Source organism: Lutra lutra, chromosome 6, assembly GCF_902655055.1.
Source record: "Lutra lutra chromosome 6, mLutLut1.2, whole genome shotgun sequence".
Taxonomy (NCBI): domain Eukaryota; kingdom Metazoa; phylum Chordata; class Mammalia; order Carnivora; family Mustelidae; genus Lutra; species Lutra lutra.
This window is the reverse complement of record NC_062283.1, coordinates 105,972,592-105,996,864: the sequence shown is the minus strand read 5'-3', so window position 1 is coordinate 105,996,864 and position 24,273 is coordinate 105,972,592. Positions and strand designations below refer to the sequence as shown.

General features: G+C 37.5%; 1 long non-coding RNA gene across 1 annotated transcript in view; it reads right to left on the bottom strand.

The window, feature by feature from the left end:
• Positions 1-24,273, bottom strand: part of LOC125103176 (uncharacterized) — a 123,813-nt gene that overhangs the window by 22,717 nt on the left and 76,823 nt on the right. The window contains exon 3 of the long non-coding RNA XR_007128305.1: positions 19,477-19,533. This is a non-coding gene — a long non-coding RNA (uncharacterized LOC125103176). The remainder of the gene's footprint in view (positions 1-19,476; positions 19,534-24,273) is intronic.

The window sequence follows — 24,273 nt, the reverse complement described above, 5'->3', positions numbered from 1 at the left end:
AGATCACAACTAATACCAAGGAAGTAGAGACAATCATCAGAAGTTATTATCAACAGTTAAATGCCGATAAGCTAAGCAACCTAGATGAAATGGATGCATTCCTAGAAAACTATAAACTCCCAAAATTGAACCAGGAAGAAATTGACAACCTGAATAGACCGATATCTAGTAACGAGATTGAAGCAGTGATCAAAAACCTCCCAAAAAACAAGAGCCCAGGACCTGACGGATCCCCTGGGGAATTCTACCAAACTTTCAAAGAAGAAATAACACCTATTCTCCTGAAACTGCTTCAAAAAATTGAAGCAGAAGGAAAACTTCAGACTCTTTTTATGAAGCCAGCATTACCCTGATCCCCAAACCAGGCAAAGACCCCACCAAAAAGGAGAATTTCACACCAATATCACTGATGAATATGGATGCTAAGATTCTCAACAAGATCCTAGCAAACAGGATCCAACAGCACATTAAAAAGATTATCCACCATGACCAGGTGGGATTCATCCCTGGATTACAAGGATGGTTCAACATTCGCAAATCAATCAATGTGATAGAACAAATCCATAAGAGAAGAGAGAAGAACCACATGGTCCTCTCAATTGATGCAGAAAAAGCATTTGACAAAATCCAGCATCCGTTCCTGATTAAAATGCTTCAAAGTATAGGGATAGAGGGAACATTCCTGAACTTCATAAAATCTATCTGTGAAAGACCCACAGCAGATATCATCCTCAATGGGAAAAAGCTCGCAGCCTTCCCATTGAGATCAGGAACACGACAAGGATGCCCACTCTCACCACTCTTGTTCAACATAGTATTAGAAGTCTAGCAACAGCAATCAGACAACAAAGAGAAATAAAATGTATCAAAATAGGCAATGAAGAAGACAAACTCTCTCTCTTCACAGATGACATGATTCTTTATATGGAAAATCCAAAAGATGCCACCCCCAAACTACTAGAACTCATACAGCAATTCAATAACGTGGCAGGATACAAAGTCAATGTACAGAAACCAGTGGCTTTCTTATACACTAACAATGAAAATACAGAAAGGGAAATTAGAGAATCGATTCCATTTACTATAGCACCAAGAACCATAAGACACCTGGGAATAAACCTAACCAAAGAGGTAAAGGATCTGTATCGAGGAACTACAGAACACTTATGAAAGAAATTGAAGACACAAAAAGATGGAAGACCATTCCATGCTCTTGGATCGGAAGAATAAACATTGTTAAAATGTCTATACTGCCTAGAGCAATCTACTTTTAATGCTGTTCCGATCAAAATTCCACCAGTATTTTTCAAAGAGCTGGAGCAAATAATCCTAAAATTTGTATGGAATCAGAAGAGACCCCAAATTGCTAAGGAAATGTTGAAAAACAAAAATAAAACTGGTGGCATCATGTTACCTGATTTCAAGGTTTACTACAAAGCTGTGATCACCAAGACAGCACGGTACTGGCATGAAAACTGACACATAGACCAGTGGAACAGAGTAGAGAGCCCAGATATGGACCCTCAACTCTATGGTCAAATAATCTTCGACAAAGCAGGAAAAAATACACAGTGGAAAAAAGACAGTCTCTTCAATAAACGGTGCTGAGAAAATTGGACAGCTATATGTAGAAGAATGAAACTTGACCATTCTCTTACACTGTACACAAAGATAAACTTGAAATGGATAAAAGACCTCAACGTGAGACAGGAATCCATAAGAATCATAGAGGATAACATAGGCAGTAACCTCTTCGATATCAGCCACAGCAACTTCTTTCAAGATATGTCTCCAAAGGCAAAGGAAACAAAAGCGAAAATGAACTTGGGACTTCATCAAGATCAAAAGCTTCTGCACAGCAAAGGAAACAGTCAACAAAACAAAGAGGCAACCCACGGAATGGGAGGATATATTTGTAAACGACAGTACAGACAAAAGGTTGATATCCAGGATCTATAAAGAACTTCTCAAACTCAACACACACAAAACAGATAATCATATCAAAAGACAGGCAGAAAATATGAACAGACACTTCTCCAATGAAGACATACAAATGGCTATCAGATGCATGAAAAAATGTTCATCATCACTAGCCATTAGGGAGATTCAAATTAAAACCACATTAAGACACCACCTTACACCAGTTAGAATGGCCAAAATTAGCAAGACAGGAAACAACGTGTGTTGGAGAGGATGTGGAGAAAGGGGAACCCTCTTACACTGTTGGTGGGAATGCAAGTTGGTGCAGCCACTTTGGAGAACAGTGTGGAGATTCCTTAAGAAATTAAAAAGAGAGATACCCTATGACCCCGCAATTGCACTACTGGGTATTTACCCCAAAGATACAGATGTAATGAAAAGAAGGGCCATCTGTACCCCAATGCTTATAGCAGCAATGGCCACGGTCGCCAAACTTTGGAAAGAACCAAGATGCCCTTCAATGGACGAATGGATAAGGAAGATGTGGTCCATATACACAATGGAGTATTATGCCTCCATCAGAAAGGATGAATACCCAACTTTTGTAGCAACATGGACGGGACTGGAAGAGATTATGCTGAGTGAAATAAGTCAAGCAGAGAGAGTCAATTATCATACGGTTTCACTTATTTGTGGAGCATAACAAATACCATGGAGGACATGGGGAGATGGAGAAGAGAAGGGAGTTGCGGGCAATTGGAAGGGGAGGTGAACCATGAGAGACTATGGAGTCTGAAAAACAACCTGAGGGTTTTGAAGGGGCGGGGGGTGGGAGGTTGGGGAAACCAGGTGGGGGGTATTAGGGAGGGTATGTATTGCATGGAGCACAGGGTGTGGTGCATAAACAATGAATACTGTTACGCTGAAAAGAAATTTTTTAAAAATGCAAAAAAAAATCACAACTCTTCCTACTTATCCTTCAAGATCCCAATGTAACACTGTCAACTTAAACCTTTTTTGTATGTTGAATCCTTTTGTTTTATTGTATGTTTTATTCTGAATTAGAAATAAAAGTTTACATACAATGGAATATTACTCAGCCATCAGAAAAGATGAATACCCACCATTTGCATTGACATGGATGAAACTGGAGGGGATTATACTAAGTGAATTAAATCAAGCAGAGAAAGACAATTATCATATGGTTTCACTTATTTGTGGAACATAAGGAATATCATGAGGACTACAGGGAAAACTGAAGGGGAAGAAATCAGAGAGGGAGACAAACCATGAGATACTCTGGACTCTGGGAAACAAACTGAGGGTTTTAGAGGAGATCAGGGAGGGAGGATGAGGTAGCTGGGTGTTGGGTATTAAGGAGGGCACATGTTGTGATTGAAGACTACATCAAAAACTAATGATGTACTATATGTTGGCTAACTGAATATAATATAAATGAATGAATGAATAAATGAATGAATGAATGAATATTAGTTGATTTATGTCTTTCTTTAGATTTAAAAACCAAGGTTATAGTAACCATTAAATTCATATCAAATGTGGAGAATTTTTATGAAATTGCTATTGCAGAAAAATTAACTGAGAACTTAAATCTAAATTATGCTCCCTAGAAATTGACATTATTAGACTTGGAAGCCAAACACATAGTCTCCAGTTTGTGGGTATATTATATCTTGGATCTTACAAAGCAATGTACTAGGAATGAGTGAGTTTACAGAAATATTTGTAACTTATATACAAGGTACTCATAAGTTCACTGGTAGTACAAAGCTAACACTTCAAGTGTAATAGTTAATACGTTAACTATTTAATGACTTCCCTTTTATTTTCCTTGAAACTCAAAGAGTCTCTGTATGTAGATGTTTGGCTTATTGGCACATCCCCATTTACAGTATCATTATTATTGTTTCAATCCTTTGCTTATGATTCCAGTCCTTTACACGGGTACATTTGCTGTTTCTTACTTTCAGTGTTTTAAAGTTGTATGTTCTTAAGTCATTATTGTGTTAAAATATTTCCTCACTCCCTACCTGTGGATAGTCATCAGAGTCACAACTTACAGCTGGATGGAATTGTTAAAACATCGTCTGATTCTTTGTTTGTTTTTTAATAACAGAGCAAACTGAGAAGGAGAGAAGTGTTTTTTGCGACTGTGTGCAGTGGTTGGTGGCTAAGCCAAGATGAGCTGGTCTTCAGACTTATTTCCAAACTTGGTACCCTTTCCATTGCCCACATGACCTCCTTCTATTAGCTCATCTTCACTGATCTCTTCCTCCCTCCAAACCTCTTTAGAGAAATCAATTCACTTCATCAGACAATATCTATTCTACCTGTTTCCTTTATGCTCTTGGGTATTGGGGTAGAAAATGTTAGTCCTTATTGAATTTTCTGTTTCCTGTTCTATATTTCATCTTTCACATTACTTCTATAAAAACTGAAATGCTGCTTTTATTTTAAAATTCTTGTGACTTGGATAAGGTTTCTGCTTCCCTTATTTGATCCTGTGGTTTTTCTATATTCTTACTGATCCTATTTCATTTACTTACACCATCTATTTTTTATTTATACAGTTAAAATATATGATCCCTCTCATTTTTCTTTCCTTCACATTTTTTTAATAGAAGATAATCCTAAACTTTGGTTATATATTCCATTTCCTTAGAAGATATTATGGGTTACTTTGGGTGTTAATATTTTTTAGTTAAAAGAATAACTTCTTTCATAGACTACTTGAATATCAAAGTCAGAAGACTCATGATCCAAGCTAATTTCCAATGTTATCATTCCCTTTAAACCACCCTCCCTCTGTGTTCAAGGTTTGCTTGAAGACATCCAAAGATAGAGAATCCAGTATTTCTATGAAATTCTAACTGCCTCTGGACACACTACCTTTTAGAATTTTCTTTTCATCCAGTTGAATCAATCTCTCTTAGTAATATAATTCTGACTTCAGAGCCATAAAAAACAACTCTAGTTCTACTTTCAGCCAGCTGATCATGTATTTGAAAGCAGCTTTCATTTCCCCCTGTGCCTGTTCTTCCTCAGGCTAGACATTCCCATTTCCTCTAAAACATGGTCCAAAAATTTGGTTTTAAGTATCCTCATCATCCTGATCACTTGTTAAAGGGCCTAGAACCGACCTCAGTTCTGTAGGTGAGCCCTGACCTGGGAGGCAGAACTCCCTTTCTTCCTGATCTTTGCAGTCATGCTTTTCATGTTGACCACATTGCTATTCATTCACACTGAGTGGCTTGTTATGGGTTGAATTGTGTCCCCCTATAAAGGATATATTTAAGTCCTAACTCCCAATATCTCAGAATGTGACCTTGTTTGGAATCAGGGTTTTACAGAGGTAATTAAATAAAATGAGGTCATTAGGGCGGGCTCTAATGCAATGTGACTGGTGTCCTTATGAAAAGGGGAAATTAGGACACAGAGACAGACACGCACAGAAAGAAGATGATGTGAAGATGCAGGAAGAAGATTGTCATGTGATTACAATTATACATGGACAAGCCAAGGAATGCCAAGGATTTTTGGCAAGAAGCTAGAAGAAGCAAGAAAGATTTCTCCCTTAGAGACATCAGAGCTTGGTTCTGCTGACACTTTGATTTCAGACCTCTGGCTTCCAGAACTGTGAGACAACACATTTCTATTTCAAGTCACCTGGTTTTTGATACTTTGTTATGGCTGTCCTAGGATGCTTAATACACTGTCCTTTTACCAAAGCTCTCTGCTTTTTATTCCCTACTCCATCTCTCTCAATACCTTCTTTCATAATAATGTTCTGGCCCTTCAAATCCATGTGAAAAGTTATTTCTTTCTTCTAAGTTTCATTTTTGTTTGATTTGGTTTGATACTGAAGCCAAATGAGCTCTTTCATGTCCTGTTTCTGTCATGTGGGTAATTGCTATCTGTCCCAGCATAGGTACTCTGAGAGTTGCTGAGAATTCTTATTCAAACCACCGCTGAAAGCACTGAAGGAAATACGAGAGACCTTCTTGGAATTTCCTTTACATCGACACTGATTTTTTTTTTTAACTGCAGTTTTTCAACCCCATTTTAAAGCTAACTAATTTCTGTAATCCAGTTTATAGTTCTTTGTTTTGAACACAAGAAAAATTTTATAAAAGACATTGTCTAACATCTTGCTGCAATTATGATATGCCACGTTTATATCATTCCTTCTTGCCAATTTAGTAACTCTACCAACAATTAATCTGGGATGATTTATTCTTCATTATCCCTATTTTCTTTTCATGTATTACAAACCCAGTTTTTAATAATTCAGTCAAGAATTTTGCCCAAAACACATATCAAATCTTTTGGTGTGTGTTTTGTAAAATCTGTCTCTCCTCTTTGGAAATGTGAACCACAGTGGCTTATCTTCTGTTTTCCCTGGCTCCTCATAGATTCAATTCAGAAAATTTGTTTACATCTCCCCGTCTTACTTTCCTTCCCCTGAAATATCCATATACATTTTTGTCCAGACCATGAGACTTAAGTTCTTCTACAATTATACACTTATCATCTCTACATTTATCTTGGTTTTAGTTCCCTCTTATTGTTTCTTCTGAACTTTTCAGGCTGACGACTGCTCTTCTTGACAGAGAAGATGAAAGCATGAGTTTAAAGTCCTATGCATATATAAACATCTGATAATAATTACATCTTAAATTTCTTACATTGTGAAATAACAAAAGCATTTTGATACATATGCCATTCTGTAGATGAGCAGCTACTGTTATCACATATTTTCTTGCTTAAATTTTTACTTGACACAGGATAAGTAACTGAATATTTTCTCTAAACATCCTTTTCTGAAGGTTGACTACGGTTTCTCTTGCCAAGAAAAACTTGTGTCTACTTGATAAAATTTCAGAATGTCCTGGAATAGTCTAGTACATTTTAACTAGATAACTTTTAGAAGAGGACAGAATGTGGGTCAATACTAAAATATTAGTTACATGCATTGTCATATGCATTGCGTGTGAGACTTATATACCACACCAGAGGAACTAAGTCTATATATAATACAGAAAATACCTAAAGGCTTAGTTGTTTGAGGAGCATCACATAAAATTTGACTTGACTTAGGGAATCAAGTTCAAAATAGGTGCTTTGTTAATGGGAAAGTAACTGTAAGAGGCACTGGACCTGGGAGTAGATTGTCCTTGTCAAATTTTGGAAATTATTAGCTAGGCCTGACTATTACCTAAAGTGGGATATGGCAACCAGATGATTAAAACCTGACATTAGGCCTTCCACACTCAATAACAGCCTGACTGGCAGCAGAGCTGCCGTTGGCCAAGCAAGGAACAGCACAGAGGGCAGGTAGGAAGTGATAGTCCTCAGGCACACTTCAAACAATTGGCATTGGACCCAGGAAACCCAGAGCAGGTCATGTTTCAATTCTGTTCAACAGATATTTACAAGGTAGTTGCTATGTGCCAGACATTGTGTTAAGTTCTGGCAATCCAGGTAGGCAATAAATAACACAAACACTTGGGTGGTATTGAGGGTAAGATCTTTACTTCCTGAGAAAGAAATGTTGGAAACATAAAGTCAGGACTACAGTCCTCTCAGGGAAGCTAGAACCCCAAGAAGGTATCAGAATAAATATTGAAGTGGTCACATAGAAAGATCTTAGGATGGGGAGCTCAGGGCAGAGTGTCATCAGAATGAGATCTCTGTTGGGTGTGCTGAGATGTTACTAAAGTAGCATAGGAGGCACTTAGGGGTCAGCCTTTTGTTACCATAGCGTAGGTTCAACTGTGATTAGAGTGCTGGCCAGGGCATCTAATTTTAAGTCAGAATGGCCAGAATGGACAAAAGCGTGGTGTGGTGGGAGGGACAAGTTGATGGGGTATGCCAAGGATGTTTCTATATTTCTTAATCCAGGAACTGGAGTAGAATTGCACCTGTTGATTTTTCTAAGTCACTATTAATCATCTGCATTATTTCTCTTGCATCTGTTAGCATCAATTATGGACTAGATGGCTAGACCTATCCATTAAAGTGATATATTCCATAGGTCCTTCCCGGGAGATTCTAGGACTAGAAGATGAGTCAAAAGAAATAACATGTCCCTCAGAAAATTTTGGAAGATTTCAACCTTGAGAAATGCAGGGACCCAGGGAAACCCTGAAGTCCTCCCATGATGTTACTGATCCTATGATCATAGCTCCTTCCACATTCCTTTTCTATTACTAAGACACCTTCTGGCCTGGATAAGGCTTTAATTATGGATGTGACTACTTTTAAATTTCTTTTATTGTTACAAACTTGGCTAAAAAGCATTTGTAAAAAATTACTCACTGAACTGTCCCCTTATGCAGATGGTTATCACCTGAGTAACTAACACCACTTTTCTCTGAAGAATTATCTGAAAACATATTTGAGAGGCAGGGACACATTTTATCAAGTATTTGAGATTGCAATAGAAGATAACTGATATTACTCAAAGATCTGATGAGATAGGTTTATTTTTGAACATGTCCTTGGTAATAGTAAATTGTGCCATTTTTCTTGTTATTTTCACTAAGAGACTTCTTGATTAATCTGATATTGCTGTCAGAAACAGACTTCACTTTCTCTTAGGAATGAAAACTTAATGGGCATCTTATTGACTGCCTTATATGACTTTTCTCTAGCTAATATACACTCAACATGCTTTTAGCTTCTTCTTCTAAAGTAAGTGAAAGAATGTAAAATAGTTCTCAGCACGTTATTTTGTGCTCTGAATGTATAGTGGGTGTTCCTCTTGACAAAGGGAACATTCTTTCAAATAACATGAAGAACAACATGACCATTCATTCTAAACAAAAGGTCTAAAAGTCCTACTACTCTTCCTTATTTTCTCCTCCCTTCTCCTCTCCCTCTCCTCTCGTCTCTTTTCTGTGCTTCAGCGACTATCTTTTGAGGACTGACTCTGAATTGGCACTGTACCCTGCCTACATGGGGCTTACACTTCACTGGGAGAGATCATTGCTAAGCAAGTAATTATTAAAGTTAAATTTTGAGAAATTCTAGCTCTTTTTATTACCAACTGGCTTTCTCTCCTTAATGATCTGAAGCCCCTCATTCTGTGACCTTTGCATGTACCTGTCTAACAAATCCCTGAGCTGTTTCATGGAGGAAGTCACAAAACACATTGATTGAACCTCCTACAATTCACAAAGTCCTTTGTCATCACCTATGGCCCTCAGGGTTAATAACTCTGTATTATAAATCTTAAATGTATTTCCAAGATAGCTCTTCTTAATCATTCCTACTCTTCTTAATCATCAAACCTCAACTCTGTACAATTTCTCATTCCTTCTTTCATGGGAAGTGAAGGCCAACATAATTACATAATTCTTCATCTAGGGATTTCTCTATATCTAGCTCAATATTTATGTTCCAAAGATCTGTTGATTTTTTTTTTTAACATAAAAATGTCTCCTTTCTTTGCTTAGAATAAGTATCACTTCCTTTCTGAGGACTTGCTCTATCTCATGTTTTCTGATCTTCTTTGGATATTTATTTATTCATTTATTTGGGAAAACAAGAAAACATAGAACCTTGGATTGCATTTTTTTCTTCAAATTCAGTTAGCCCACATACAGTACATCATTAGCTTCAGATGTAGTGCCCCAAAATTCATCAGCTGGGTATCACTCCCAGTGCTCATCACATCGCATGCCCTCCTTTATGCTCCTCAACCAATTACCCCATCCCCCCCACCCACCTCCCCTCCAGTAACCCTCAGCTTGTTTTCTTTCTTTCTTTTATTTTGTCTTAAGAAAAAAGCATTTTTTTTCAAGACAGAGAGTATTTTTTTCATTGCAAGCATAGTATCAACATAGTATTCTCTTATTTTCCATATTCAATGAAGTGAATCTATGAATAATTCAATAGAGTGAATTCTAATTTATTTTATTTCTTTTTGTTGTTGTAAAGTTTTTTTTAAAAATTTCTTTTCTTTTTAAATTTCCTTTCAGTGTTCCAGAATTCATTGTTTATGCACCACACCCAGTGCTCCATTTAATGTAGTACCAAGAACCATAAGATACCTGGGAATAAACCTAACCAAAGAGGTAAAGGATCTGTACTTGAAGAACTACAGAACACTCATGAAAGAAACTGAAGAAGACACAAAAAGATGGAAGGCCAGTCAATGCTCCATAGATCAGAAGAATAAACATTGTTAAAATGTCTGTACTTCCTAGAGCAATCTATACTTTCAATGCCATCCCAATCAAAATTCCACCAATATTTTTCAAAGAGCTGGAACAAACAATCCTAAAATTTGTATGGAACCAGAACAGACCCTGAATTGCTAAGGAAATGTTGAAAAAGAAAAACAAAGCTGGGGGCATCACATTGCCTGATTTCAAGCTATATCACAAAGTTGTGATCACCAAGACAGCATAGTATTGGCACAAAAACAGACACATAGATCAATGGAACAGAATAGAGAGCCCAGATATGGACCCTCGAATCTATGGCAACTAATTTTCGAGAAAGCAGGAAAAACTAATCAAGCAATGGAAAAAAGACTGTCTTTTCCATGAATGGTGCTGGGAAAATTGGACAGCTATATACAGAAGAATGAAACTCGACCATTTGCTTACATCATACATAAAGATAAACTCAAAATGGATGAAATACCTCAGTGTGAGATAGGAATCCATCAGAATCCTAGAGGTGAACATAGACAGTAACCTCTTCAACACTGGCCACAGCAACTTCTTTCAATATCTGTCTCCAAGGCAAAGGAAACAAAAGCAAAAATGAACTTTTGGGACTTCATCAAGAACATTTATTTGTTTTGTAAGTCATCTTTTCTCTCACACTATCCCTACCTATGTCTGCTTTTTATCATCCTTTAATTGTCCTTTCTCCACAACCCATACAAGGTCTCCAATATCCTTTATACTTAAAAAACAAAAGGCAAAAGCAGACAATAATAACACTGACCACCACCAACACAAACCCCTACTAATGTCTTGTGCTATTCATTAGTTTATCTTACTATTTCCTTTCTGAGTATTTCAGTCTGCATTTTTTTGCTTCTCATTCCTTACCATTCACTTTTTACCCTCCTCCCTGACTTCGTAATTAGCAATATTTTCTTTTGAAGGTGATATTGAATGACTACTACCTATCACTTCATTCACTTACTGAAGAAACAATTACTTGGATGCTCTTATGTGTCAGGCATTATGGTAGGTGTGCAGTAAGACCCCAAACCATGTCTTTGGGGAACATCTGCACTGAAGTATAAATTAGAACATATGTGATATGTATAAAATATGGTCATTCCCAAATACCATAGCTTTTTTGTTCATGTCCACAGAAACAGATGGTTTTCAATACTTTGTTCTTGAAACACTGCTTTATAGAGTCCATGGCATTGCACTATCTAGGTTTGTTCTTACCTTCAGGGGGCACTCCTTCTCTGCCTCTTTCATTGGGTGTTGAAACCCATCATTAGTTTTGCCTGTAATATTATACACACAGCCCATTATGTCTGTTAAGTAATCCTTTTGATACATTGCCAGCCATGGCTTTGTTAACTACAGCAGAAAGGTGAAGGCTGGGAAGACTTGGGACCTTGACGTATATATTCTCACTGAACACTGGACTCAGAGGGATAGATCTAGCAGTAAATCATGGTAAAATGTACAGTCAGGCAGGGTAGCACTGTATACACAGAGAGGGCAGATACTCAGTCATTGCATAGTATCAAAACACATTACACATAGAGGACAAGAAGATCTTGAAAATTAAGATACTTGATAGTTCTCTGGAGTTATCTTAGTTGCCTCTTATTTCCCTTGCCTCCTTCTTCTCCTTCTTCTGCCTCCATCTTGGTGAATTGTGTCTTTTTAAACACTTTTGGTAACTCCTACCATTCGAAAGTCCCATTGATTTGGTTTTAAGCCTCTTTTCTCCACTTCTTCCCACTTAGGTACTATGTTTTAACCAAACTTTTGTACTTGATAGCTCACGAACACAGTCCATGGTGTTTTCCTCTTTGTCTTTGATTTTCCAGTGGTTCTTTTCCCTATAAATATACATCCCACCTTTTTATCTCTACACCTATTTTATCCTTAAAAAAAATCCAAGTACCTGTTCCTCCAATATACTTGATCTTATCATCCAGGAAGGATTGCATCATTCTTCAAGTTCCCAATCATAATGTTTAGTTTTTTGGCATTTGCAACAATAAAAAATACAGTAAGATATTTGTGTATTCATTTCTCTTATTAGGCAGTGAATTTCCTGAAGAAGACATGTCATAAAAATCTTTGTATATTATTCAATTCCCAAGATATTGCTTTGCACATTGAACGTACTTAATAAATGTGTATTAAGTAATCCCTTAAAGTATTCTTCTTCAAAGGAAAGTTGTTATTATTATTTTGTTCTTTGATTCATATAAATTCATCCTCCTACTTGGAAATAAATTACCTAAATTCTATGTTTTGAACCTATATTAAGCATATGATCCAGTGAATGACAAGCTTCTCTGGGAAATATTAAACTGAGAATGTTATTCTATCTTTTCAATCAAATATAAATTTCCCATTAAAATAAAAAAATCATACTTTTAGAACGTTGAGTAGGATGGCATTTTTGAAAAAGCTTCTGACTGCACAAGTATAGATCAATTCAAGGAAATTCTCTGAATCTGAGCCCACACCCTTTTCATTTAGTGTCAACTGGGGCATTCTCATTTACTTTAAGCTTTTCTTTCACAAGTCCTATGATCTCTAAAAACTAATTTTAGGGGAGAGGGTTCACCTAGATCAAGGCTGTTGAGATGGACTACAGAGCAGAGGGCAGTCTGTGCAGGTGGTGGCACATCCATAGTCTTAGAGGAAGAATAACTCAGTAATGGGGACCTAAGTGAGTACTAGTCATAGCCAAAGAAGGACAAGTTGAAGATCAACGGCAACCCACAAAAGTTAGATTTATTGGGGCGCCTGGGTGGCTCAGTGGGTTAAAGTCTCTGCCTTCGGCTCAGGTCATGATCTCAGGGTCCTGGGATCGAGCCCCGCATTGGGTTCTCTGCTCTGCGGGGAGCCTGCTTCCCTCTCTCTCTGCCTGCCTCTCTGCCTACTTGTGATCTCTCTCTGTCAAATAAATAAATAAAATCTTTAAAAAAAAAAGTTAGATTTATTGATTCAGGGATATCCAGCTGACTACCAAGGTTGAGTTTTCATTACTGGATAGTACAAATATGAGGGCTGGAGATGCAGTGGAAAACCAAGGTAAATAGTTCTTGGTTAAATACTCACTAAAAATTAGTGTCTGTCATGCTTTCATCTGTAATTGGCTGGCATTAAACAGAAATAGAGATCATTTTGAAGTCATTTCAAGTACTTGCACAGTCTCCAGCTTAAAGTGAATGAAAACATTCTTTGCTATTTTGTCCATCTTAACAACCGCGATTTGACTGAACTCTGTACTCTACAATTAGCTTTTAGAGATCACAAGAGTCCTAAATGCCATTTACTTTCCAAAGTTTGGGTCTTTATGTTCTCCTTAATGTATATTCTCTGCTCTTTCTGGAGCAGCATCAACTCTGTCAGCATGGTCCTTTTCATAGCTCTGGGCTACTTTCTTTCTTTTTTGTCTTACATGGGAAACTTCAATGTTTCCCTCATTCAACTTCAGCAACTCTTTGGGAAACCTACAGTGTATAATATCAACTGGTTTCGCCAACTACAAATTCATATCCTTTTGTTTCCATTTTGCTCATATTAGGATGGCTATTATTCAAAAAAATAACAAAAAGACCCCCACAAAAAACTCCCCCAAATAATAAACATTGGCAAGGATGTGGAGAAATTGGAAGTTGTATGCGTTGGTGGTCAAAACCAAGATAGTGCAGCGGCTGTGGAAAACAATTTGGTAGTTCCCAAAAAGTTAAACATAGAATTATTATCTTACGATCCAGCAGTTACACTTCTGCATATGTACACAAAACAACTGAAAGCAGAACAGATACCAATGTCCATAACAGTATAATTCACAGAAGCCAAAAGGTGGAAACAACTCAAATGTCTATCAACTGATGGGTCAATAAACAAAATGTGGCATGTACATATAATGGAATAATCCAGCCTTGAAAAGGAATGACATTCTGGTAATGTGCTACAACATGGGTCTACTTTGAAAACATGCAAAATGAAGTAAGCCAGGCATGAGAGGACAAATACTGTATGATTCTACTTACACAAGGTATCTAGAATAGGCAAATTCCTAATGACATAAGGTAGAAGAAGAAGGGGCTGAGAGTAGAGGAGAATGGGAGTTATTGTATAATGTATTTAGAATTTCTGTTTGTGATGATGAAAACTTCTGGAAATGGATAGTGGTGATGCTTTGTATGATACTGTGAATATACTTAATGCCATAAAATTATACACATAAACATGACTAAAATGAGAAATTTTATGTTACATATATTTGCCATAATTAAAAATAGGCATAAAAATGATTATTGCACATTAAGATATTATAGGTGATCTTTTCTAGTAATTTTCAGAATTAAGGGCAAGAATCACCAGTTTACAGTGTGCTATGAGGAAAACGGGAAGCAAGGAATTAGAGTCACCAAGAATAACCTCCTCCATAGGATTTGGGTTCTGAAGAAAAGGATATGTAGGATGACAGCTATAGGGATAATACAGAGTCAAGACAGGGTTTATCGAAGACATGTTGACATATTTGAACATATTTATGTGCTGAAGAGAAGCCAACAAAAAGAGAGAGGTTGATTATATAGCAGAAAGGGGGTTGATAGAACCCGGCCCTGAAGATGTAAAATGGAGGGAAGGAAGTAAGGTTTAGTGGAAACAATGTAAATTTGTGGATTGTGTTGAAGTTTGAGGAATTTTACATGACAAATATCCATTTCTTCTGTGAAGTAGCAGGTGAGGCTGCTAATGAGAGTGAGGCATGTGAAGCAAAGGAGAGAGCTCCAGGTTTGGAATAGCTGCTGAGAGTTGGAGCCATAGGAAGTACAGGAACAGGAAAATTATTGGGTTCACTTTGTGTAGAGTTTTGGGGCAGGAGCAATAGGACATGTAGATGAGGAAACTGATATCCAGATTTGGTGGGAGAATAGTTTAAGTGATTGGGGTCCATGCTGGTTAAAGAAAGAAATCAAATGAGGAGAAAAACAGACTAATCATAGGTAGTTTTTATTTAACTAGGCCAGTAGAATTCTGTTTCTCCTCATGAAACTGATGTGGAAAGATCATTGGCTTTAGAAACCAGAAATCCTTGGTTCTAGATTCAGTTCTGCCACTCACCAGGTATATCACATTGAACAAATCATTTCATATCACTGGACCTCAGTTTCCTTGATGGTGAAATGGGACTCGGGTCAGATTATATCTGAATCTCCTTCTAGTTCTAATATTCGGGGACCATAGGACAGACAACTTGCCTGATTAGTAATTTTCACCAGCCTCTTGAGTGAGAAACCCTTTTATATAGACCTTTTCTTAATGTTGGAATAGATATTTCTTTTCCAAGAACTTGGCCCCTTATAGACTGTCAGGGGACAATGTAATCCATATGTCAGCCAATAATAAGAGAACAGCAGAGTTCAAGTGTCTAAGCCATTTACCCCACTTCCGCTCATTAGTGTTGGCATTCTTATTGTATGAGTCATCTCAGGAAAGTTTAGCTGCTTTCATTAGGGCAAGCCCTGAACCCGGTTCTTCCCCCCCCAACCTCCTTTTTTTTTTTGGTCTCACTGCTTGGTCTGCCTTCTAGCATATAATTGAATAAATCAGAAGATTTTTATCAAGGGCTCCATGAAGGTCCCTGCTTCATGCTAGGACATTGGGAATTCAGGATAGATATGTCACAGTTGTTTCACTCTATGAAATTTATATTCTGGTTGGGAAGCTAAACCCAAGCCCATGAAATCTTAATGAATAACATAAGACAATGTATAATTAAATGCCAACATACAAATTAAAAATATCCTGGTGTTTCAGCAATAACAGGTCTTCATTGATCTTTAGGGAAAAATGGGATTTAAACGAGGTCTTAAACACTGGGTAAAATTTGGTGAGAAGTCTCTCTTAACGACAAATGGCAGAATCAGGTTTGGTAGTGGGAAGGACCTTGCTGTGGTCTTGTCAGTCATTTTCTGCCTCTCTCTCTCACCTGCAGTTTGTTGATAATTCCCTTTTTCAATTCTCTGTATCCAATTTCTTCTCATCTATCTATAGCTCTTGATACTTTATACAGATTTCTTGGTGGATTTTGCTTTTTAAAAATAAGCAGAAGCCCTTCTTTAGGTTTGGGGATGAGGTTGTGGAGTCAGCTGCTCAGATGGCCAAGCCACCTGCATTATTGGCTTTGGCAGGTACTTTCAGGAATTTACTATGTTAAAACAGCTCCTCCAGCATTCATAGTACACCTGTTATGTGTTGATAAGCATGCATTCCAAAATAGCACTTCCTTTGCCCACACCTTTCCCATGTTATAAATAAAAGCTTACAGGAAACAAGAACAAGGTAAAATTGTATCTGTACAAAAGGGACAGGAATGCTTTCTTTTCGATGGCAATGTGGAGCAGGGTGTGAGGTGGGATTACATTTCTTGTAAGAGGCAAAATTCTCACTGCAAAGTGGCTTGCAGATGAATCCAAAACTACAGAGGACATGAGGCATAACACTTACTTTAAGCACTAACTGAAAGTTCTCAGAATTGATTAGCTTAACTCGTTGTTTTGACCTTGGGAGCTGTAAGGCTCAGAACCTTAGTGTGTGGAGATGATCGTCCCTTGAATTTTTATGCCCTCACTGAAATTTAATTCCCTTAAAATGTATCATGTTTCAGGTGGAGAGTGAATTTGCCTGCACAGAACTCTTTAGGATGCTATGGCAAAGCAGAAAAGAATTTGAGACAGTTCCCACTTTTATGAAATTGATGGAGACTAACAGTACACAAATGGAGAACTCACATAATAAAACTTATGAAGTCTATAAACCTGAACAATATGATGATAATAATAATAATAGCAAATACATGTTGAGCACTTACTATGTGTCAGGAACTATCTTAAGTTTACAAAAGCTAGGGGGTAGGGTATGGGATTAATAGAGGAACATGAATTTGTGAGACTGGGACCTTTACAGTGTTACACTCTAATATTCTTTCCACCTCTCAACTGCCCTTCAGATCTGTTCATCCTTTCATGTGCAAAAATAAATTTCATTCTTTCAGAGAAAACTTCCTCAACAAATAGAACTACATTTCCAATATAGATGCTATTAGCTGGATAGTTAAATTTAAATAAATTAAAATCAAATAAATTGAAAAATTTAATTTCTCACTTGCCTTAGACATGTTTCATTTATTTATTAGTCATGTGTAGCTAGTAGCTATCATATTGGACTATGCAGATACAGGACATTTCACAGATATAGAATATGCTATTGGATAGTCTTAGCTATAGTATAGGTAACCATAACACATAGCTTCCTTATAAAAATCAATGTACCTAAATTACATGTACAACCTCTGTTTTCTCTTCTGGATTATATACCCTATGGAGTACAGACTTTAGATCCTCCTAAATGTGGTACATTCATTATTCAGCACAGCATCTACCATGTCTGATGTCTGATGCACATACTGCTAACCATTCACCAATGCATAGGGATACATTAATAACTGCCTGGATGGATCATAAAATGTCTCCCAGAAGATACAACATTTGGATTGAATTTTGAAAATGAATATGAGCTTGCCAAACTGAAAAGGGGACAGGAAAAGGGAATAACTTGATTTGCCTAAAGGAAATACAGTGGATTAGGAAATTGGAAATATAGTTGTGGAACCCACGAGAGATATGAAAGCTGCAGATACAAAGTGAAGAGTAGAATGGTCAAATTTTAGATTTAGTGGAAGCAATGGGAACCGCATGAGAGAACTTATGTATAAGAAAAGATAGGGACAAATTTAATATACTGGAGAATACTAAGTTTTATAGTAACCAAACAGCAGAAAAAAACCAGTGAAGCCAGTTGAGAAGGAGCAATCACAAAGGCAAAGGAAAAGGAAATTTTAAGAAGTAGGAAGTGGTCAGTAGAAGTCATGAGAGATTCAGTGCTGATCATTAGCACCTAGGGATATGCTAATAACAAATCCTATTCTTTTCACATTCTGTGGCACAGTTAACATTGATGCTAAATCAACAAAGTCTAGCCATGATAAACATTTTCAGCACCAGTAGATCTCCCTTCCTATTTTCTCTTGGTCAGAAACTATTCTCCTATTCTAACCTGTCAAAAGGAAAAGCTTTATGACTCACTGTCAGGAAGATGTATGTGACTGATACTAACTTCACAGTGAGTTTCTCCCAGGGGCATAAGGATCATTACTTTGCAGGGACAGGTGTCTAAAGCTGAACTTACCTTGTCACTCTTTAAAAGAGAGAAGAAAAAAAACAAGGGCTAGATGCTAAAGGGAGGCTGATTATGGTTCTAATATTGGACTGTCAATTTCCTGAGCATAGGATGTTTTATCATCTCTGGGCAATGCCTGACATATAGAGGAGACCTTTAATATCTGTCACACTGGTAAACTGAATGACTCAAATAATTAACTGGACTTTCCTATGAGTTAATGAATTGTCTGTCACTGGAAATATTTGAACAAAAGTTATATATCTCCTAAAAGAGTGCAATGGGTAGACTCCATGCATTGGAGAAGATTGAAATAGAGGACTTGGATGCCCTCCTATTCCACTATGCTCTGGTCAGATACAGTGAGACTTGTGTTGGACAAAAACGTGAACTTCAAACACTTTGAAAGTGCAAAGGCATAAGAAAAAGGAAATGATAAGAAAATGATGAGTTTTCTGAAGATCTGGCACTCATATTCCTCCACTTGTCATCCAGGCATTCTCCACATAGAAACTCACCATAACAGAATTGAGTGTAAGAAAATAATCCACAGAACATGCTTAGTCTCTTGACTGGCCCCTCCCCCACAGCTGCATCATTTGGCTGAGTGCACCCTGTCACTGTGTCCCAAGCAACAGCAGGTTGGCTGGGTGAATACATATCCCAGATTTCCAATATAGCTCAGAAAAAACAATGGTGGGGTTGATTCATAAATGGGAACCTGTGTCCTGAGTATTAATTTTGAAAAATAAACACCTGAGAAAAAATCTAATGGTTTTGCTGTTGCATTTCACCAGAACTGAAATTTGCTAAAAGCAATCTGCAAGTGTGATGATGTTAGAAGGGAAATAATTCTTTTTTTTTTTTAAAGATTTTATTTTTTTATTTATTTGTCAGAGAGAGAGAGGGAGAGAGAGCAAGCACAGGCAGACAGAATGGCAGGCAGAGGCAGAGGGAGAAGCAGGTTCCCTGACGAGCAAGGAGCCCGATGCGGGACTCGATCCCAGGACGCTGGGATCAGGACCTGAGCCGAAGGCAGCTGCTTAACCAACTGAGCCACCCAGGCGTCCCTAGAAGGGAAATAATTCTTAAGATGCACAGGACTTACCTGTCAGAGTGCTGACAACTCTGGAATTCTATCTTCAGTGCCATTTCTAAATTGTTACTTAAAGAGAAGAAAGACAAGAGTTCAAAATGAGTCTTACCCTTGACTCCAGAATACATATCCAGAATATTTATTGGCATAGTAAAAAAAAAGTTCCATTGGAATACTAGTTATTGTAGACAATAGATAAGAGTTGAAAGCATGAGTTATGACAGTTGCCAACATAGGTTTGACTGGGGCTCAGCTTTATGATTTTTGGCAAGTTGCTTACCCTCTCCCCAAAATTCAATTTCTTCATCTGTAAAATGGGAATACTAATACATATCTCATGGTTGCTGTTAACAGCAAAATGAGCTATTAATTTTATACAAAGGGATAAATTTATAACTTGATTCTTGAAAAAAGGATATTCCAGAGCACTCAACATAGTAATTTTCATGAGAATTGAAGGTTAAACATACAGAAAACAGGTAAATATATTTTGCCATGCTTACAGGGGGCACTGAGAAATCCCCAACCAAATCAAAGAGTTTTCCAACGGAATAAGATTTATTCCAGATTTGCTCCCCCCATCCTGTTGTCTGTTGAGATGACTGGGAAAGCTGATAGCAAGCAAGTGCTACTCCTCTGGGATTGATGAGTCAGAGGCAGAGAGTAAAGAGCAATCTGCTAAGCCTTTGTGACCTTGAGTCCTCCTTTCTCCCGGGTTCTGACTGACTCTTGCTCAGTTTTGCATTATTTCACCATGGAGACAAGTATTCTCTGGAGAGAAGTAGGATTTGCTGGGCTTGTTTATTGCTGCAATATCTGACAGGTGTTACACAGCTGCCTTCTTTCCAGCTGCCCCCTTGTCTCCTTGAACTTTGCATAAGCCTAGTTAGTTACCCCCAAACCCTATTCCCACTGTAGATAGGACAGTTGCCTCACACCTTGGTCCTTGGTTGGCAAGCACCAAGCTGTGACAATACTGCCACTTCCCCAGTGTGACACTATTGTGTAGTGTTCATAAACTGAGCTTTGTCATCAGACAACCAGTTTCCATCTTAGCTCTTGATACCCACCTACTTCTCTTACCCTCAGCTCCTGCTCCTAAAACCAGGGTAATAGCATCTCATGTTTGTAGAAATCAGAGAAGATGGTGGCCTTGAAATAAGCATTTGTTAGCTTTTAAGATTATTATTATTATTATTATTATTATTATTATTATTATTAAAAATGCTTGCTTTGCCACAACCCACTCTGGATTCCTGGTAAAAGTATGAACTCTGAAAGTAATTTGCTTAGGCTCTTGGCTATGTTCATATTTATGTATGTGGCTCTTCCTATAGGCAAAATTCATGGCCGAGCTATTGATTGAAAGACTCTGTATCCTCTTTTATTGTGTTCATTATTGCTCATGAATCTATGGGCTAGCTCGGTAGTTCTGGGCACTGCTTAACTGATCACTGCTTAGTTCTTCTCGGTTCACTAATGCATCTTCCATATATTTATTGTTGGATTGGTTAGGAATAGAATGTTTTAGCAATATCTCACTCATGTGGTCAGCTGATATAGTTCAGGTGATGTGGTAGAAGACTGCACTATGTGTTTTTTCTCATCCAGCAGGCCAACCCAGTCTTATCCTTCTGCTGGTAGGCCAATTCCAAGAGGGAGAGGTAAAGCAAAAGTTTCTCATGGCCTATGCTTAGAACTAGCATGCCATCACTTCTATGTCATTTTATTGGCCAAAGCAAGTCACAAAGTCAGCCCAGATTCAAGAGATGAAAAAATAGATCTCACCTAATAAAAAGGAAAATGTGCAAAGGCGTATCTCAAAGGGCACAGATGACAAGAAGATGTGAACATTTGGAGTCATCAGTCTAGCACATCCTCATGCTAAATTAGTCCTTAGCCCTAGGCACCTGCATCCTTGTCTCAGTAACTCTACATAAAGCTGAACTATTAATCCACTCTATTCCATCCAAGGGCTAAAATTTTTGGCTTTTTACAGTGTATTAGCTGTCATTGTCCTGGCTCCAGTGGAAAAGAAGATATACATAGTATTTTGAACAGCTGAGAGTGACTGATCTTTCCTCCATTTCTGCTTCTCCTTTTCTCTCACTCTCCTACCCTTACTGAGTATTCTTTGACCTTGGTAATCTACTCTGAAGAGCCTAAAGCAACTGTAGAAAGTGGTAGGGTGAAAACATGGGAGTTAAACCCCAATTTCTAAAAGTTCTCTGTTCTCTGTTTGCTCTTGGAATCACCTCATATTTAAAATAATGCACAGTTGTCATTTGATATTCAGTTTTGAGAAATAGTTTCTTTTTTCCTTTCTATATCTGTTGCCAATATTTATTTCTCACCATGGGGTGATTGTTGGAATTCTTTTTCCATACTGAGTATATTTTTATTCTTTCTAGATCCACCATAGCCAGCATCTCAGGGCTCACTTCCCAGAGGGCAATTCTGTAAATGGTCTGTGGATGTCACTTATGTGTCTGGAAGCATAAAACATAGTCAGGAGGAGGGGAAATGGAGAGCAAAGCACCAAAGGAAACGTGTGACTGTCAGTCATGGGGAGTGATGTTCAGGGACCAGTAAAAGAAAGACAAAAACACACAAAGACCTACCCTGGAAGGGTTGAGTCCACCAAGTCTGAATCTCAGGGAATTAAGGTTACAAAGTGACATGAAAAGCCAGAAGCATGATTCCTACACCCACAGATTTTATAATCTGGTTACAAAGATGGTTCCTCATGAAATAATAGACAATGGCATAAGAAAAGAGATCATTAAGTATACAATTGAGAGGAATGCAGTATAAAGAACAAAGAATTGTAAGGATGGCCTGAAGTGTCTAAGGAAGGCTGACAAACTCTGGTGAACTCAAAATACAGGTTATTTTCTGAGATGATTCAGGAATGCTTGGGTCTCAAACAGAGGGCAAAGGAATCAAGGAGACTTCATGTTCTTCCTTATTTATTTATTTATTTATTTATTTATTTATTTTTAATTTGCTGATTCAGAGACTAATTGAGCTTCATCCAGAAAGAAATGCTTTCTTGCCATTCAATGTTTGAAAATGTTGAAAGCCTTCTTCCACAAATCTTTCCCTCAGCCCTTGACTAGACTGGCAATACTCCAAACCTTATTGTATGGAAAATTGACTGTCTGTTTATGTCTTTGCGACACACCCTGAAATAAGGGAACTTAAGGCTTCTTGGAGGGAGACAGTTCATTTTCCTAGCCAACACAGACCCATCACCTCTGCTTCAAAGCTTTCATTTTACATCTGAATCAAAGATTGGCCTAACCATGAAACATGGCCCTTCCCTTCCCTTTTTCCCCCTGTCAAAGTGAAAAATGGCTGGGTGGGAGCTCCAATTATGTGGAACATGTTGGCACTGTTTTCATACCCAAGGAAATTGGTGTAACCACTGTCCTTGAAGCAGATGAGGTGATGCTGTGGTGACCAGAGAAAGGGGTTGGTTGGCTCAGCAGCAGCAACAAAACCTAAAGCATTTACACAGTGTTTTATCATTTTAAGGAAACATATATTATTTCATTTGTATCTTGTTCTGTTTAGTATTCTAGACCTAATAACTACTATCATCTGCTCTCATTTCTTACACTAATAACCAAGGTTAGGAAGCTAATTTGACTTAAGTAAGTTAATCAAGATCTAGAATCTAGATTTTTGTGTCCCCCAACTCTTAGTTTAGTGTTATCTTTACTATAATGTGATAATTTTTTCTTATTAGCTCATTCTATAATTTTTAAAATTTACTTGGGAGGTTACTTTCTGAAAAAAGTCTCCAAAATAAATAAATGTCATCAGTCTTTGTCCTATTCATAAGGAAACTGAAAAGATTCCAATGATTTGTCCCACAAAGTCAACTATAACTCTGCCTTTGTAAGGCCCTTTGCCTCACAAAATCTGCCCTGTAATACATTTAGGAATTTTAAAATGTACAAAATAAACCTATGGGAGAGAAAGTATTTTAAAATTTAAGCAATTTCATTCCTATTCTAAAAATATGGGTCTATTGCTTATTAATGGTGACAACATCTCAGTGAGGTAAGGAGGTCAGGAACACTATTATCTCTCTGTTTTTAAAAGCAAGTACACAGAGAGGAAATAACTCGCCCAAGGACATGGTGACTCAGTCAGCAGAGGAGCCAGGATGAAAACAGCTCTCATTTTTTACTTTCAGTACACACCAAGACCATGATCCACATGGGTTACAGAATTATAGCCCTTCACAAACAAGTGCATATTAGTCAGACATGGAAATAATTATGTCCCTTTTACATTTTGAACAGAAAGTGAACTCTCAAAGATATTGGCAAAAGGAAAGCCAAAGATTCCTAAAGACTTTTTCTTTCTCTCTCTTTTTTTTTTTTTTAATTTTTATTTCTAAGTCACAGATGGCTAGTCTGAAAATGGGAAAACAAAACAAAACAAAACAAAAAGAAAACCTTTCCTTGTCTTTTCTCTCAGGCCTGGCCTCACATAACACCTACCACCACACCCCTGTGGACCGAAGGATTACACTTTCCACTATTCCCTAGGGTAGATTTTGTTCTTTTAAAATAAACAAACACTTGAAGACTTTTTTTCTTCTAATATTAGCTTTGGTCTTGAACCAGAATTGATTTGGCATTGAGTAACTAGAAAGGATGAGTAGTATTTTTAGTGAGTAGTAGAGGAGATTCTCTTTTGACAGAATCTTTTAGAATCATCATCCAGTATGATGAACCATTAGTGGGACTAATTTTGATAGAGAGAAATAACAACAGGAGTTAACTACTCATCACC